Below are 16,445 nucleotides of genomic sequence, written 5' to 3' on the forward strand. Positions count from 1 at the left end.
AACAGTAAGTCTGGGGGGGGTTTAACAAATACTAAGTGCTGAGGTGATCCTTTCAAAGCACAACGTTATAACCACATTTTTTTCATCATGTGATAGTGTTCAATTCCATACTTATCATCATCAATGCGATGCTGGGACCTTCACACCATCTCTCTTCCTCTCTTATATCCACACTGAATTTCATCTCCCACTCTACTGCTCAGGGACACGGTATGAAAAGGCGCTTCCTTGGTTCTTTGCAGTCAGCCTTTATTACCTTGAATAAGTTAGCATCACCTCCCAACTTGTTGTCTTGTTGCTCACCGTGTTTTTTCAGAACATTTATGAAAACACTAAACAATATGGGCTGTAGCACAGACCTCTGCAAGGCTCTCCTGTGGAAATGACCTCTCTATTCCTCTCTGTTGTTTCTCAGGTTTTAAACAATTATTTACCCATGCAAGAAACTTATGGAGGTTATTTCCTGAAGACCTTTGGGTGAAGCACTTTTTCAAATGCCTTTGTGAATTCCCTGAGGACCATATCACCCAGATCTCTTTGTTCATTTGCCTGGGACTCCTTCAAAGAGCTCCTAAAGATTTGTGAGCCTTGTCCTCCCTTTTCTTTCTTGAACACGCAACTTCAGCATTTTGAAGGATGCCTTCTTGCTTCTAATAATCTGTTTTACCCTATGATTTGTCATGTCAGCTCCCCTTTGGTCTTTCTGAAGTCATTTGAAGAAAAACAGGTGATGAACATTCCCTCAGAAGTGCTTAAGGGATAGCACTAAGATATTTGCAAGCTATCAGCAACTAAACTACAGAAAATACTTGGGCGGGGGGGAGTATTTTATGTTCCACCAGTGAAAGATCTAATCAGCAGACTAATTCCCAGGTGTCAGAAGCCATATACCATCTCCCTTGGCCAACACTATAAAGCACATGGCTAAGTTTCCCACACACAGGCAGACTCTGGCTTCTGGAATATTTTAACATGACTGATTGCTTCTGGCATAATTTAAAGAAACCTTAATCTGAAGAAGCAGCTATGAGTAGACCAAGAAGAAAAGCCCCAAACCACGTAAGCTGTGCTGGCTGTCTGCTGAACACAGGCTGGACAGGTTATGTCCAAGACCTCTGGCCCATTGTGTAGCTTCTCCCCAGCACCAGGACCTCTCTCTACAGTTAGCAATGGCAGGTGTCAGGTGGATTTCTGCACCCACTTTTGGGTTCCAGGAACCAAAAGTGGACACCTAACAGCTAGAACTTACATGAGAGAAACATAAACCATGTGGGACACCTGAACAAACAGAGGTATTGATCCTCAAGCAGAGAAACTGAAGCAGATAGGAAAAGAGTCTTAAGTGTCCAGAAGACTCCTTCCAAGAGGAAGGGAACTGCTTTGTTCTCTCTGTCCATAGTGGACAGGAAAAGAAATAATGCACAAAAAGGGAAAATCAGTTAGGTACTAAGAGATTCTTTTAAGAGTAAAAATGGTGACTGGAGATCTTTTAAGAGTAGGTTAGAGAAGCATCTGCCAGAAACTAAATAGATACAATACATCTTGTTTGGATCAGTTGATCTCGATACCCTTCTAGTCCTGTTTTCTATGATTTGTAATACAAATTCAATTGACTTATATAGCCTTTGAATCAAACCCTTAGAAAACAATTACTGTCAGCACATACAAATAAAAACAAATGAGAAAAAAACACCCTATTCTTAATTCAGTATATTTCACTGAAGATGCAGAATAAGAGTTTCCAGTGGCAGGAGAGCAAGATAAGGAGCTAGAATTGTGTTACAGAAAAGTTCATAATCTGTGAAGAAACATCTTTCATAATCCAAACAGTCATACGATCTGAACAGGAGGCTTAAAAAAGAGGGTAGATGTGACAAAAAACCTCTCAAATACATAAAAAAGGAAAAGTATATTGTGTTTTGATTGTGTATTATCTTGGAATATGTACAAACCCCAGAGATGCGTGTCTAAGCAAAACTGAACATTTCCACTTTCTCCACACAGCTGGTTGAAATATTCTTTCCTCATTTTGAGTGAAGCAGGAGCCCTTGTTCCACAAAGAGAAAACAAATGAACAAAGAAAAAAATGTCACATTTGTAACTCCTCTATAGCTTCATAAGCGTGGAAGGCCTCTTGCCTCTTCTGTAGTACCTTGAAGTGACATTCTCCAAGTAGTCATTTATGATTTTGAATAATTTTCTCTAAGAGGAAAATAATTAAGATTCCTTAAAAAAAAAAAAAAGCCAATCCTAAAAAATTGTGACAAGTCAGCTTAGCTTGTCTAGTACGTAATTCTACCCAGCATCTTTTATCTAAATAATTGAAGCCAGATCTCTCTCTAAATAAGAATTTACCACTGCAGAACAGTGAGTAACATCTAAAAATGAAGAGTTTCATTGCATTTGGTGGTATCACAACAGGTTTTGGTGTGAGGTTGTATCAGAGGATTTTTGTATGTACTGATTTTGGCATCAGTATTGGTTGCATGAGACCAGCATCATGTGGCAAGAAGAGGCAGGTTTGTGCCCCACAACATGCCACAGCCAGCTGAGAGGCAGCAAGCATTTTGCAGGTCTGCGTATGCTTTGTACCTGCAAATTAAGGGAAGGAAACTGCTAGCACTGCTTTCCCCCTTTTGCAGCCCGCATCTCATCTCAGCTGGAGTAAAAAATCTAGATTAATGTAAAGCACTAAAAAAGTCACCACAGACGGATGTTTTCCCAGTCTATCCTTGCATTTTTAAACATGTTTCCAAAGAAAAGGCATGTAATTTTTTGCCTGAGCAGAAACAGGTGGAGGTGGGCACTTCCTTTGCTGGAGAGGATCTCTCTGAACAATTACCTATTTTGGACATTTTGGACATAATGAGGTGTTTCCTCAGACTCCTGAGGGCTCCCACTTTCCCAATAGCCAAGAAGCCAGCTGGGGCAGGGTCTATGATTTTCTCCCTTTCTTTGACACGACAGGCAAGGCAAATGCTTTGGTTTATTTAAGACTGAAGAGTAAGGGAAGATGAACAAGGGAAAGACAACGGGAATGTGCTAGTGGCAACAGGAATGTCAGTAAGGAACACATCTGGATAATACCTGTGCCAAGACAGAGGTGTTCAAACTATGGCAGAGGTCTAAAAGCTAGGACAGTTCAGCTATATTTTTCTATCTTCCAGTGATTTTGAAAACAATATCTGATGCTCAGCCTTTTTGTTTCTGACATGGGGATAACAAATTTTTGCTTACATAGTAAATGCTATGAAGTTTGATTAATCAATGTGAGAAAAATACTTTCCTGAGATGCTATGGAAGGTCAAACTAATGTTAGATCATGGCAAATCTGTATTTGATAAAGGACTTTCAATACAGGTATTCATATTTACTGAAAACACCACTAATTAGGTTTGTCATGAGCTGAAAAGAAAATATGTTTGTAAAAGGATTACAAAGGAGATCATGAGGTAATCCCAAGATGCTAACAGTGAGTTTGACATTCAGGACCGAGCCTAGCCCAGGTAAAATTGGTGTAACTACACCCAAATTAACAGCAGTTGCATCAGGACTGAATTTAACCCCAAGACCAGCAAAGTCAAGCTGGATTTGAAAAGAGAAGTGGTTGCTGGTGTAGGGAATACTTCCTATCTGGGCTACGTCACCTGATACAACTGACATTAAAAAAAAAAAAAAAAAAAAGTAAATACTTCACTATAGCCAGAGTGCAAAAGATGAAGGGCTTTCCTGCTAATCCAAGACTTCCCAGGATTATTTTAATCTTCAGAACTTGTTTAATGCCAGATCATCCCTCCACAGGTGTTACATTTTCAGGTGTCCTTAGCTAGAGTCTGATAGCGCTTTCTGACTAATAAATGTCAATGTTGAAGGCCTGCTCCAAAAATGACTGGACTAAAAAGAGCTTCTGAAACATGTCTTACAGACAGGTTTACTGTCATCTCCTCTTTTGAAACCACTGCTTAGTGATGGGGTTTAAAGCAAATGTAATAGTGGGGCTATGGTAGGGAAAAAGCACAAACTCTTGCTTTAAAGATGAGATGAGACAGAGAGAAAAAGATTCTGTGACTACTGCCCAACAATATTAAGATAATGATTAAACTAAAAGATGCAAATACACAAGATGTTTTATGCTACTAGGCAAGACCAGAACTGATATTAAAATGTCTCAAGAACATTATAGTATGTTCAGAGCAGGGGGGGTAGAAGACACAGAGGAAAACAGAAGAGAAGCCATATGGTCATATCCAGTGGTCAAGGAACAAAAGCCCCAAACAAAACAGAAAGTACAGGAAGAGAAATACAGGTTTTGAGGGAGAAACATCGATTATCACATCTCTCTTGTGCGCTTGCACAGAAAATTCTGGACGGATGCCCTACTGTGTTCAGAACCACTGTTTCCACCTGAAGCCAAATCTGAGGACTCTCCACGGTGTGTTCCTTACAAAGGGTACAATGGAAAGGATTTTTTCCTAAGTGGAAGAAGAATTATAATCCCAAAATTAAGCAGCATCAGTTTGTGACTCACTGATTCACCTGTGTTGCTGGAGCTGGCGTTTTCCATGGCAATCTGAACATATCTGATCTGAACCACCAGGAAGTTACTCTTCCACCTCAACACACTGAACCTCCTCAGGAGCCACCACCGTCACAAGATGTGGGCAAGATTTCAAATAAGTAGGAAATGGCTTGTTCAACAAATAGCCTTGCAAAACCCAAGAAAACAGAATGATGTTTACTCATCTTTCAGGTCTAAAACCTAACTTCTGACATCTTAATTTTCAACAGTAACAATCTCTATCACTGTTTTGTATAAGGAAATAAAATGGGGGGAAAAACCAGTTTTATGTCAGAGCAAATTAAGACAGTGTAATTGACTGCAGAGAGGGCAGCAGCCACTTCAATTCTTAGCTGCAGATACATTAAAGATTCACATACTTTGTGCATTGGTTTGTCATATGGAAACTATTAGGGGTAGTGGGAACGATTTCTTCCTGTGCTCCCCCCAAAAGCAAGCCAAGTAATTACATGCCACAAATATGGCTGCACATCATCCTCACAACAGGCCAGTTGGTACCTCAGCAGCACACCGCACGTGTAAGCATGACTGAAGATGGATAGCATGACATTTATTAACCATGCACATAATTAAAATATCCTCAGAACAAAAATAACATATCTTGAATTCCACAGGACAGCCCAGACTGTGATCCTCAGTAAGTTTTATTACAGAGACTTACACAGCTAAATCAGTGATATGGAAGCAGCACTCCAGGGACTGGTTTTGTATCAGCCCATCTGCCTAATCAGCAATGAAGCAACACAGACTGGACCTCCACAAGTGCATTAAGACGGCACAAGCATGCGTGCAGTGATATGGTGACCATGATCAGGGAACGGATCCAGACTAAAACCAGCCTACTTATGCTGGCTCACCCCATGCCTGGACCCGGGGCATGCTGCAGCAGCAAGGACCCTGACTGGTGCAGAAATAGTTGCTGCTGCATCAGTGCTAGCACCAAAGCTCGAGAGAGGACTCGTCACTGCTAATATGTGAAGGACATGAGAAGAAGAGATTTAGAAGTTCAGTTTTGCTACCACAAGGGCTACTTTTTTTTCCAAAAACAGTCTGGGACTGTGCTTGCAAGGTACCTTTTTTCATAACATAATCACATCATCCACTGAGCCCCCATTAGCTCAGGGGATACAGTTTTGAGCTCCAACTTGACTTTCCCCCAATGGTTCTTTTTCTCTTTGCTGTGCCCCTCCAATCAATTTCATCTGAATTATCATCTTTGTAAAACTTGTCCTATAATTGCTCCAGGAGAGCAGCATTACTACTGGCCTGTCCACAGAGGACTTTGTACTCCAGCCACACTCCAGCGGTATATTAATAGAATAACTGAAACTGGGTTAGGGCAACGAGTGATTCCCAACAAGACAGCCCACCAGCTTTGTATGACTAGCAACAACAACTCCTCCTGCATAGTGCTACTAGTCTAAAATTAGAAAAGAGAGAAAAGGCCTAAGGAATAACCTACCTTCTATACCGCAGATAGATATCCCACTCGTAACCGGGGAAGTACATCAGCTATACAAAGTTGCCTTCTTCTGGGACAGTTATCTATAATGCTGTCTGAGAAAGAAGAATTTGTAAAAGAGGAATAAATGTATAATCAATCAATACCTCCTCACGTATCATCGACTCTCCTGGATATCTTAAATTCAGAGACAATATTTCTGCAACAAACTGGCATCACAGGCAAAGAGCTGGCAGGCACAGAAGCAACCACAGTAATGTATGAATTTGTAAGATGCTTTGAATTTTGAAAGTTCTGTTCTCCCTCAAAAGAAGAGGATCTGAAATAACATCAAACTTGTACCTCATGCTTGATGAAAACCACCAATGACTAAGATTTCATGAAACTTTCCAAAGGGGAGAAGCTGGCAAGCAGAGTGCAGAAAGTGACATTGCTGAAAAGCAGATGGAGACTGGGGTAGGAAGGATAGACAAGGATCCAGTGTGTTGGAAAGCAGGCCAGAAGGTGAGAGGGGGCAGGACAATGCCTGGATATTCTTCTAACAGCAGTCATTTGGGTAATTCAGTGGTCAGCCAGTCTATACTCAGCCAACAACAAGGTCCAAGGGCAAACATCTGGCAACATCCTCAGCCTTACAAAGGCCACCCAAAGCCTCACAGACACCAGTAAGTACCCAGCCTCACTGAAATCCTTTAAAAATGCTGCAAAATCTGCTTCTCACCAGCATACATATGGCCTGGTCTCCCTGCATCTCTCGACATCCTTCCTCCTTCCTGCCTGCAAAAGGGCATCCAGAGGCCCAGAGGGAAGGAAGGAACTCTTCCTCCTGGTGGGAAGGAGGGAGGGAGGCCATGAAAACTGGGAGGTAGAGAGGAGTCAGCCCAAGTACAGGGAAAGCTAGCCCAGTCATGTAGCTTCTGTGGGCTCAATGCGTGAGACAAGACAGGTTTCATCAGCCCTGTGCGTGGGTTCCCTTTCCCTGAATGCTTCTTTCCTTCCCAGCACAGCCACGCTGCCAGCTTATCGCAACAACCTTGCCACATTGTATCTGTAAGGATGGGCATAGGCCATCACCTAACAACCTTGGCTGGGCTGAAGAACCATTACCAGCTTCCCAAAGCAAAACTTTCCCGCTGGCAACTACTACGTATCTCAGAGCATCTGGTGAGTTAGCATCATCTGAATTTATTCCACTGGAACTCCCTCACCCCCTGCATCCACGTGCACCCTGGCCAATTCCATTACTTCTGAGGAGCAAAGCTTTTGGTTGTCATGTATCTTTCAAAGCGAGATAGCAAAACTGCATGCTTATAATTCCAGCTCAGCTCACATTTCCTCTCCAGCACCTGCACACCTCTGAGCCCTGCACTACAGCACTGTCACCAGCTCCAACAAATCCAGAGACGCTGCTACTGAGCAGATCTGTTTATATCCGTAAAAATTAGTGTTGCAGCTCCACCTAACTTAAGCAGTTTTGCTTAGGAAATTACAGCATGGCATTCAACCGGCTGTTTACAGCATAGAGGAGTAAGTGGGTATTGGCAGCATGTTTTTAATTAAGCAGGTAAAGCCTAGATTAAGCTACATCAAATGGACAGTGTTTCTTTAATTCAGTGTTGCTGCTCTCCCCAGCCAGGGCATAAGGGGTTGGCCTTAAAATCCTTGTAACTAAAAAGCCAGTCTCATGACCAACTACATAATTGATTAAACACAAGTGTGGGCTACCATTATCGGGAAGTGCAATTTTCCCGGTGTCACTTCGAGTTTGAAATACCTCGAGGGTAATTACAGACCGGGATGCAACACAGAAGGCTTTGAAGTAGGGAAAGAAAAGATTAGGGTGGCTGAGACGATCTGTGCCTGTTCATTTGTCCTTCACGGCAAAGACGTTAAGCTGCTGCGAAACAGTGCCCCGCCAGCACCGGCGGTCATGGGCAGCCCCGGGGTCACGCCGAAAGCACCACAGAGAAGCGGCCTCTTACCTCTGCGGCCCTAATGAAAGTTTCATGCAGCTGTGCTCCTCTTTGCCTCGGATTTGGCATGCCTCGCTGCCCGCTGCCAGGCTGACCACTCAAGGCAGAAAGAAGTGCACTTTCTCTGACCAGCTAAATTATTTACCCCAGGAACAATTACATAACATGACACTCTAGGCTTAAAGAAAGACCCTCTTCAGCATCCAAGGAAAGAAGTGCTAAAACTAATTCAGAAATAAAGAGATCCAGTCTTTATTTCTAATTAATAACAGGTTAGAAGTAAAAACCACTATTAGTGACAGAACATAACACGGAAACCAAACCTGCATTGTTAAGAGAGCTATTTAAAGAAATGTTAATGAATTGAATTTGAAGTTCTTCTTAGTCAAGCAGGAAACAACTAATGGTTTAAAGAGGAAAAGTGAAGCATTATTAAATGCTGAATATTTATTATGTCAGTGACCAGTTTGCCAGAGGCTTTGAGGTGAGAAGGGAAGTTCAAATCCTTTCTGCTGTATTTACAGCTACAGAAAGGTAAATTCATAGGCTTTCTCACATATCGCACAAAGGCTTTGTAATTTGTTTGGATTAATAGCATATTGTAGAAGCATAACACTCACACTTTAAAACTAAAAAATTCAGCAAGAGCACAGAATTATCATTTAACCATTACTGTCTTCATAAAAACAAGTGCTCTTAATGCCTTGCAGTACATCTTTAAAGTGCTTTAAAAGCCAACAGCTAATTCATCTTGCCACAGCCTACCTCGTGGTAGGCAGGAATCATTATCTCCCCTTTGCAGTTCAACGAGCAACAGGGAGTTAAGTGATTTGCCCAGGGCCACAGAGAAAGTCGGTTTCAGAGCTGGGTGCAAGACATGCAAGTTCTTGGGGTGTGCTACCACTCCAAGCAAACTTTGGGTAACTCATTCACAATATGGTACTAATTACAGAGTCTTTGAGGTTTTTTGTCTTTTAGAACTTGTTTTTTTCAGGTTTCAACAGGCAGGTGGGATTGGAGCTTTCTGGATGGTCCTGCTCTTTCATCCTTGCTCATAACATACAATGAGATAACAAGTCTAAGCACAGTACTGCACACAGACCTAGCCAAAGGGCCCACTCAGGCATTTACAGTAGGACCCATCAGGAGAGAAAACAAAATTTTTGGAACTTTCTACACTTTTGAGCAATGAGTGTGTCCTGCACAGGATGAACCGTACCACAAAAACTAGAAAGGAGGCCAAAGGTTCCCACATGGCCATGAAGGGGAATTGAAGAGTCAAAAAGTGCCCAGTACACACCCTGGCTTGAGGCTTGAGCAGTGCTTGCCACTGCTTGTCCCTGGAAGCAGTGGTGGTTTGGAGTCACCTTTGTGTTTTGTGATACCTAGAGAGCACTTTTTTATGCAGGACTGCTCAAGGTTGCAATGATTACTAAACACAATGTCTCCAAGAAGCCATTTCTGATGCTGAGCATTATCACACACCAACCCCCAGGGGATAAGAACATGACTTTGGGCATTATCACTCAGAGATTCCCCTACTCTGCAGGTATCCTCCTGTAATCAGCTGTGTTGGCTTAATTTGTGCCAGTGGAGTGCTTGGCACACCACCCCCACACAATAAGGACTTAGGCTAGGCTGCAAAGCATAAAAAGGAATTGTTCAACTATGTTGGTACATGGCGGTGTAGAACAGAAGCCTCCCTCTGGCACCGCCAAACATAAGCCCACCATTAAAGCACATATTATTTAACTGCCATGGATATGACAATAACCACCCAAACATTAGATAATGAAGCTCTGGCTGTGGGAAGTCTGCAAACAGGATAGCAGATCAAGTCCTGGCACCATGAAACAGCCTTGAAAATTGCTGTATGGCAATTCCTGTTCTCTCATGCCGGGTCTGGGTGGGATGAGGTGGGCAGATTATATGTTCCAGACAAGCTCCTGCCCACAGAGGTAGCTCCACAGAGGAATGTACCAGCAGATTTGACTTGTAGCCGGCATGGAAAGATGCTTTAATTTATAACATGTGCTCAACAAGTCCAGGTAGCCACCATAACCTCTTCTCAGATGCACCAAACACAGTTCAGACTCCAAGAAGAAAGCCTTAAGAAACAACTGTCCTGCCTTTCCCAGGTGTGTTACCTCTGACATTCACAGACGTATGAAAAGATCGACGGTGATTCCTGCGTACTTCTCCAGCAGAAGTTCAGAACTTGCCAGGTCCTAAAAGCTGGGGAGAAACTTTGCTTTACCCTTTGCAACTGCAGAGAGCACATAGCTAAGCTACCTCCTCAGTGCAAGCACTGGACATTTGTGGTTTCAGTACTGAAAGATTCAAACTCTGCAGCCAGCTCAGATATCTTTATTCCAACAAGACTTAATCTGACACTTGGTGCTATCTCAGTGCCACAGGTACATCCTGGTATATCAGATGCACCAATGAGAGCTCTCACTGCACCTTGCACCTACCAGGTTTTCACATTTCTGCACAGAGGTACCTGCAGTTTTTTTCAGTGATAGGAAATTCACATGGTGTAGAGGAGGAAATAGATGGTGGAGATGAAAAAACAAACATTATTTTCCCTCTAAAGCAGTCAGTCTGGTGTTGGGCTTTGTAGCTAATAGCACCCAACAAAAAGTAGATAAATTGTGAACTGGATATCCATGAAATGTGAATCATTAAAAAATATTCACTGTTCTTGCAATGGCACGTTTTAATCACACCACATTCCTTGTCTGCACTTGACTCTTCAGTAAAGACTATCTTAGTGCACTCATGCAATTTTTTTTCAAACGTTAAAAAAAGTCTAGTTCAGTACACTAAAGCTTCTGTTAACATAATTCTAGAGGTCAAACCCAACTTCCAAATAAATATTTGCTGGATCTTATTTACTTCCATCAGATTTTATGTTAAATAAATGTGCACATATCCACTACTGTTTTAACATCCAAAAAACAAAATTATCTCCACACCTAGACCAATGAAGCCATTATACCTGTAGTTCCACTGAAAAAAAGCATATTTAAAACTTTGCAACCACACATAATTTTTCTTGCAGGCAAGGAACAATCAGGTATAATTAAGCAGATATACTATACCCATAGCAACCCAACTTTTGGATTTCAGCTAATTCCAGTGATTATTTAATCATGTGTGTTTCCCAAATATCTTTAAACTAAGGATTTGGATATCTCTTCCTGAATATACCAAGCTCAGTCCTGCACAAAGAAAGTAATCTTCATGAAGAAGGATACAAATGCTTTAACTTAATAGCAGATATGCACAATCATTTGAAATTCTGTCTAATTAAAGTGTTAACTTTCTATAGAGACTATGTTTGCTCAGAAGAGAGGTAAAGCCATGATGTTTGCAGATATCATTTCAGTTGTATTGCTTCCAGGGAGTATTTTATTTGTACAAACCTAGAATCCTTCTCTACTCCATGTAAAAAATAGATTAGTCCCTTGATAGCCTTGAAAGTCATATCACTCACAAGAAAATTAATAATGCATTACAAAGTATATAAATTTTAAAAATTAGAGGAAGTAGGTTGTAATGGTCCAAAGACCACTGTCCATCCCTGCTCACATCCAGCTTTCACAGAGAGTTTAACATCTTCCACTCTGACAGCACAAAATGGTATAAGCGCAATTATTTCTGACAACTTCCCATTAAGCCCCCAGTGTCCCTGGCCATCCCACAGATGCAGCTGAGTGAAGCTACGAGTCCGAAACAAAAGCTCAGAGCGGGTGAGGGGAGGAGGAAGGCAGTGTCCAGACAGCTGCTCCTTGGTGGCTCTGGTCCCCGGTGTAACCCCCTAATTTAGAAGATGCTCCCAAACACTCCAGCACACCTCTTGCTTAAGTGGGATGCACTGCAGCTCACTGTGCAGTGCCAAACCCAGGCACACCAGACTGCACCCTTCAACCTGCTTAGAGCAGAGGCTCCTTCTATCGAGGTGCTGGCAGGCAACAGGATTTGGAAATTTGCTGCACCACAATAACTAAGAAGCACCAAGTCTGAGCAGACTTCTGTATATGGTATTTATACGGCAATTGTTTCAACTCACCAATGGCTAAATAGCGTTTTAAAAGAAAACAAAGATAAAATAGAAGAAAACGTACATTTGCAAGATAAATACATCATACGTTGAGAAAAGCTAAGAAGACACAATACTGTATGCAGGTCAGCCTTGTAGCAAGGTTTGCTCTACTAAGGTTAATGACCAAGAAAACAAAAAGTGCTTGATGTTAAAAGCAATAAAACTGGTGATTTCAACTGTGTAATCAAAGCATGCAACCCCTTCCTTCCAAAAGTTTCCATTAAAAGTCTGCTAATGAAATGTACAGGGGACTCAGTGAGGAAGCAGAAAGGAGGGAAAGAACCCAGACCCTCTATTATTTTGGCAAAGTACCCCCGATTTTGGTGTGGTGCACAGAGAGCAGCTATAACCCCAGGGACACCAGAGGAGTTTCAGCCTGTTTCCAGCCAGGGCAGAGCTCAGCCTTCCCTGCCTTTTGGTTAAAGCCAATGCTCTGAAGGTGACCTGGAAACAAATTTCTAGTACCACTCTGTTGTGGGTTGTTGTGGCACCAGGCACAGCAACTAATGGAGTCTTTGCAGCAGCAAGTATATGGCAATGCAAAATCAGGTATTTTCTTTTACCTATTTAAAGTCCAAACTAGTCACTATTCCTTCTGGGTTTGGGGTACAGAGTGAAGGGGCGGAAAGCCTACCACCTGCTTCCTTCCTTGGACAGCAGTAAGCTCAGTCTCTGCACAGTGCCACCTGAAGACGTCAGCGTTGCCAGCGGTCTCCAGAGGCATCAACAGACTCCCAGCCTCATTTCTAAAACACAGAGCAACATGGACATTTCCTCTGCAGCTGCTACAAATACTCTGAAAAATAACAGAGACCAGCTTTTATATGACTGCCACACATACAAACAAACAACACCACTACACCACATGTAATCACTCCCTCTGAGAAAACAAGTCACAATGGGTTGTGCTGAGTTTCAGGAACACACGGGATAATGAGGGAACAGAATATTTGCCATGGGAGTTCAAATCTGAGTTTACCAGCATAACACTACTCAAAAATTTTGAAATTCACTGCAAAATGCTACCTGGAGTTTTTGTGGCATCCAGAATAACCTTCACAATACCTTCTTAATCTCTCACCAAGAAAATAAAAGGAGCACAGATCAGAAATAAAAGGTGTGCAACCTGCTAGTGCAACTTATATAGCTTTGCTGGTTTGTGTCAAATATTGGCTTTTTGCACAACTTCAGCAGGCACATAAAGCTGTGGAAGGGAGCACGATGAAATGTTGGGCGTACATAATATTTCTGTTGCAGCTGTATCCAGCAGCCACCAGATCCCAGGTCTGCATGTGGCAATGCCATACCCAGGAGGTGATGGCCCTGAAGTCCCAGGTTCCTGCTTTGCAGAAGCAGAGCTACATGCATCCAGCTAGGGAAGGAATAGCCCATCCCAGCAAGGGAATAACTGAGATCCTGACTGGTTTATGCTGAGAACCTGTAAAAGCGGGCAAGAAGAGCTGCTCATCCAGACCCACATCCAGACGAGCAAAACACTTCTGTCCTCAGCCCTCTGCACAGACATGAAGGTGAGGCCATCAGGAACAGCTCTGAAAAAAACAGCTTTAAAGCCAAACTTTGCATATATAATATAAATTAATAGAAATTAATCACAGTGAAACAATCTATTGATTATAAGGAGCTAATATCTGGGCAGGATAACTGTGATTTTGACAGATTCCTTAAACATAAATATCCCTGTTTCTTCACTCCTAAAAAAGCTTATGTTTTGTTTGTATTCCTTCTAACTCGCTGTTCTTTGACTGTGCAGCCCAATGTTGCAGTTAGAGCTGTCAAGCATCCTGGAGCCATAAGTATTTTTCAGACCACTCATTAACAAACACACTTCCAATCTCAATATGTGTTATCAAAATGAGATCTTTTCTCAATAGTTGACAATTATGTTTTATACAGTTACACGCTTACAATTGGTGACACCATATTGTTAGATTTTGGTACTGACTTTTAACAATGTGCTGCCTAATTACATTTTGTATTATATTCTGAGTGTATAGGAGTATTTTATTCGTGGCCCCACTTTATTCTGCAATTTTTTTCTCAATAAATGCAAAATAATAAAATCCCAAATCCTAGTGTGTAGAGTATTTTTATTGACCCAAGTGTTCTGCTAGTAAACACAACTTTGATGGTTTCATGAGTGAAAGTTTATTAGGCTGTGTTAGTTTTAAAATACAATTACCAGGGGACCGATGTTGAAATCATTTCTTACAAGACAAACTTGGTTTTGGATGCTTTCCCAGCACAAGCACCACAACGAAAGCAAAATGGCTATCCTGAGTCATGACATTTTGCATCCATTCTTGCAGTGGCAAATGTTTAAACATATTAATCCTGTCTGCCACTTACACAGAAAAAAAACCCAAAAAGATAGCTTTGAAAGATCTGTTCCCTATTTGGTCTCTTCAGGGTATTCCCTCAAATGATTAGCCAAATACCCTTCTTGTAGATCCACCCAGCTGGCAAATACCAGACTGCCTGTCACAATAGTATCTAGACAGTGATTTATCTAATGCCTTGCATTGCTTCATATTTTTACATTAATTTCACTTTGCTTGTTTTTGTGGAGCTATCCCCAGACTCCATCAATAAGACTGAGAGAATTAGGTCCAAATGGTCCTGTTCACCCTAAAATTAGGAAGCTAGCCCAAGGAGAGACAGGAGCTCAGATCAAGCACCTGAGCTAAGGAGCTATTTTCCAGCATTACTGCCTCCAAAAGAAGGGTCTCTCCTGAAACATCACAACATCAGCCAACCAACATTTCAGATCTGACAGCACATTTAAGGAATTGCCAGTTCCCAGGAGTGTTCTTGGAGAAAATCTGAGGTGGAGACCCAAACCACAGGGGGTACGCAACAGTGCTGTTTTGAAATACCTTCTGCACACTGGACCACTGAGCTGCCTGACAATTACACCATTCTAACCTGACATCCTCCCCAGCTTTTAGAAAGAGCACCTGCACTCATAAATTTTCATTTTAAGCAGCCAGAAGAAAACTTCATACCTGGCCTGTATACAAGCAACAAGGTCACTCAAACACCCAAGACTTTAGCTCCCCTCTCGGCCACGCAGCAGGACCATTGGTACCAGGGCAGCCTCATGGACCCTTGCACATCCAGGTCTATCAGCTCCACACTGAGCCAGCATCCTTCCCATGGGACATCTCCTGTCTCTTACCTTGGGATGAGCCATGGCTGGTGCAATACCTTTGCTAAAATGTTCACAGGTGTCCATAAGGTCCCTCAAAATAAAGTTTGGGGGATTGTTAAGACAGCATTTACTAGCAGTGCACAGGGTATGGGGGAAGAGCACCACTGAGGGAGGCAGGAGCAAGAGCTGTACCGTTCCCCTGCCTACACACCATATTGTCTTCCTCCAGCAAAGCTACTCCAGAGGCTTTCTGTGATGCCAAACAACATGAGCGAGGAGGACGAAAAAAAAAAAACCAAAAAAATCCCAACAAAATAGCCTCATGAAAACATCTTGTCTGTTCATTTCCACAAGTGCTAGCAAGGCGTTCTTTAAAATCATACACATGTAAAAAGATCTAGAGGTTGCTGGTTAGTTTGTCATATATTTTTATAGGCTTTTCTGAATGGTTTTAGATTTGACATAGTAACTGACTGTTACTAGAAATAAACTGTAAGTCAATTCCATGCTTCCATAATTCACTGCCCAGGGTTGTTCAAAAAGATTTAGTGATACTTGTGATAGACAGCAAGCCTCTTGATGTTTTCATTTTCACTTAGTGCCTGTAATTCCTCAAACTTGCTGACCTCTACAGAACAGGATGGAAAAGGGCTCCAAAACTTCTTTGAAGGCATTCACTCACCAAAACATTTGAAACATTCTCATTTCACTTCTTTTCAGGGCACAAGCATCAATATGGGAATAAAGCAATTGTTTTTGTTTTTAAGAAGGCAGCTGCTCTTGTTATCTCCATGACTGATTGTGTGGTTTTAATCATTTATAATGGAACAAGGTGAACTGCCCCCCAAAAAAAAAAAAAAAGTTTTTGTGGCTCAGAATGTAAGTTCTTCTGACAGCTACATATTGATATTTCTCTGACCAAGCGCCTTCATTTTGAACTTTAGCCCTTCTGTAGACATTTCCTTCTTTTCTCCAGAAGTTAACAGATATATTTTAAAGGCTCCAGGCCTGGATGTAAAAATATACAAACAAATCTGTGCCTACAGGGCCTGCTACCAGGAATGCTGGTTAGCTGGGGCTAACAAACATTTGAACATTCAAATACTTAAGATACACTCACATTTCTGCCAATTCTGCGTGAAACCCACACAGGC

This window comes from Falco cherrug, chromosome 13 (assembly GCF_023634085.1).
Source record: "Falco cherrug isolate bFalChe1 chromosome 13, bFalChe1.pri, whole genome shotgun sequence".
Classification (NCBI taxonomy): Eukaryota; Metazoa; Chordata; class Aves; order Falconiformes; family Falconidae; genus Falco; species Falco cherrug.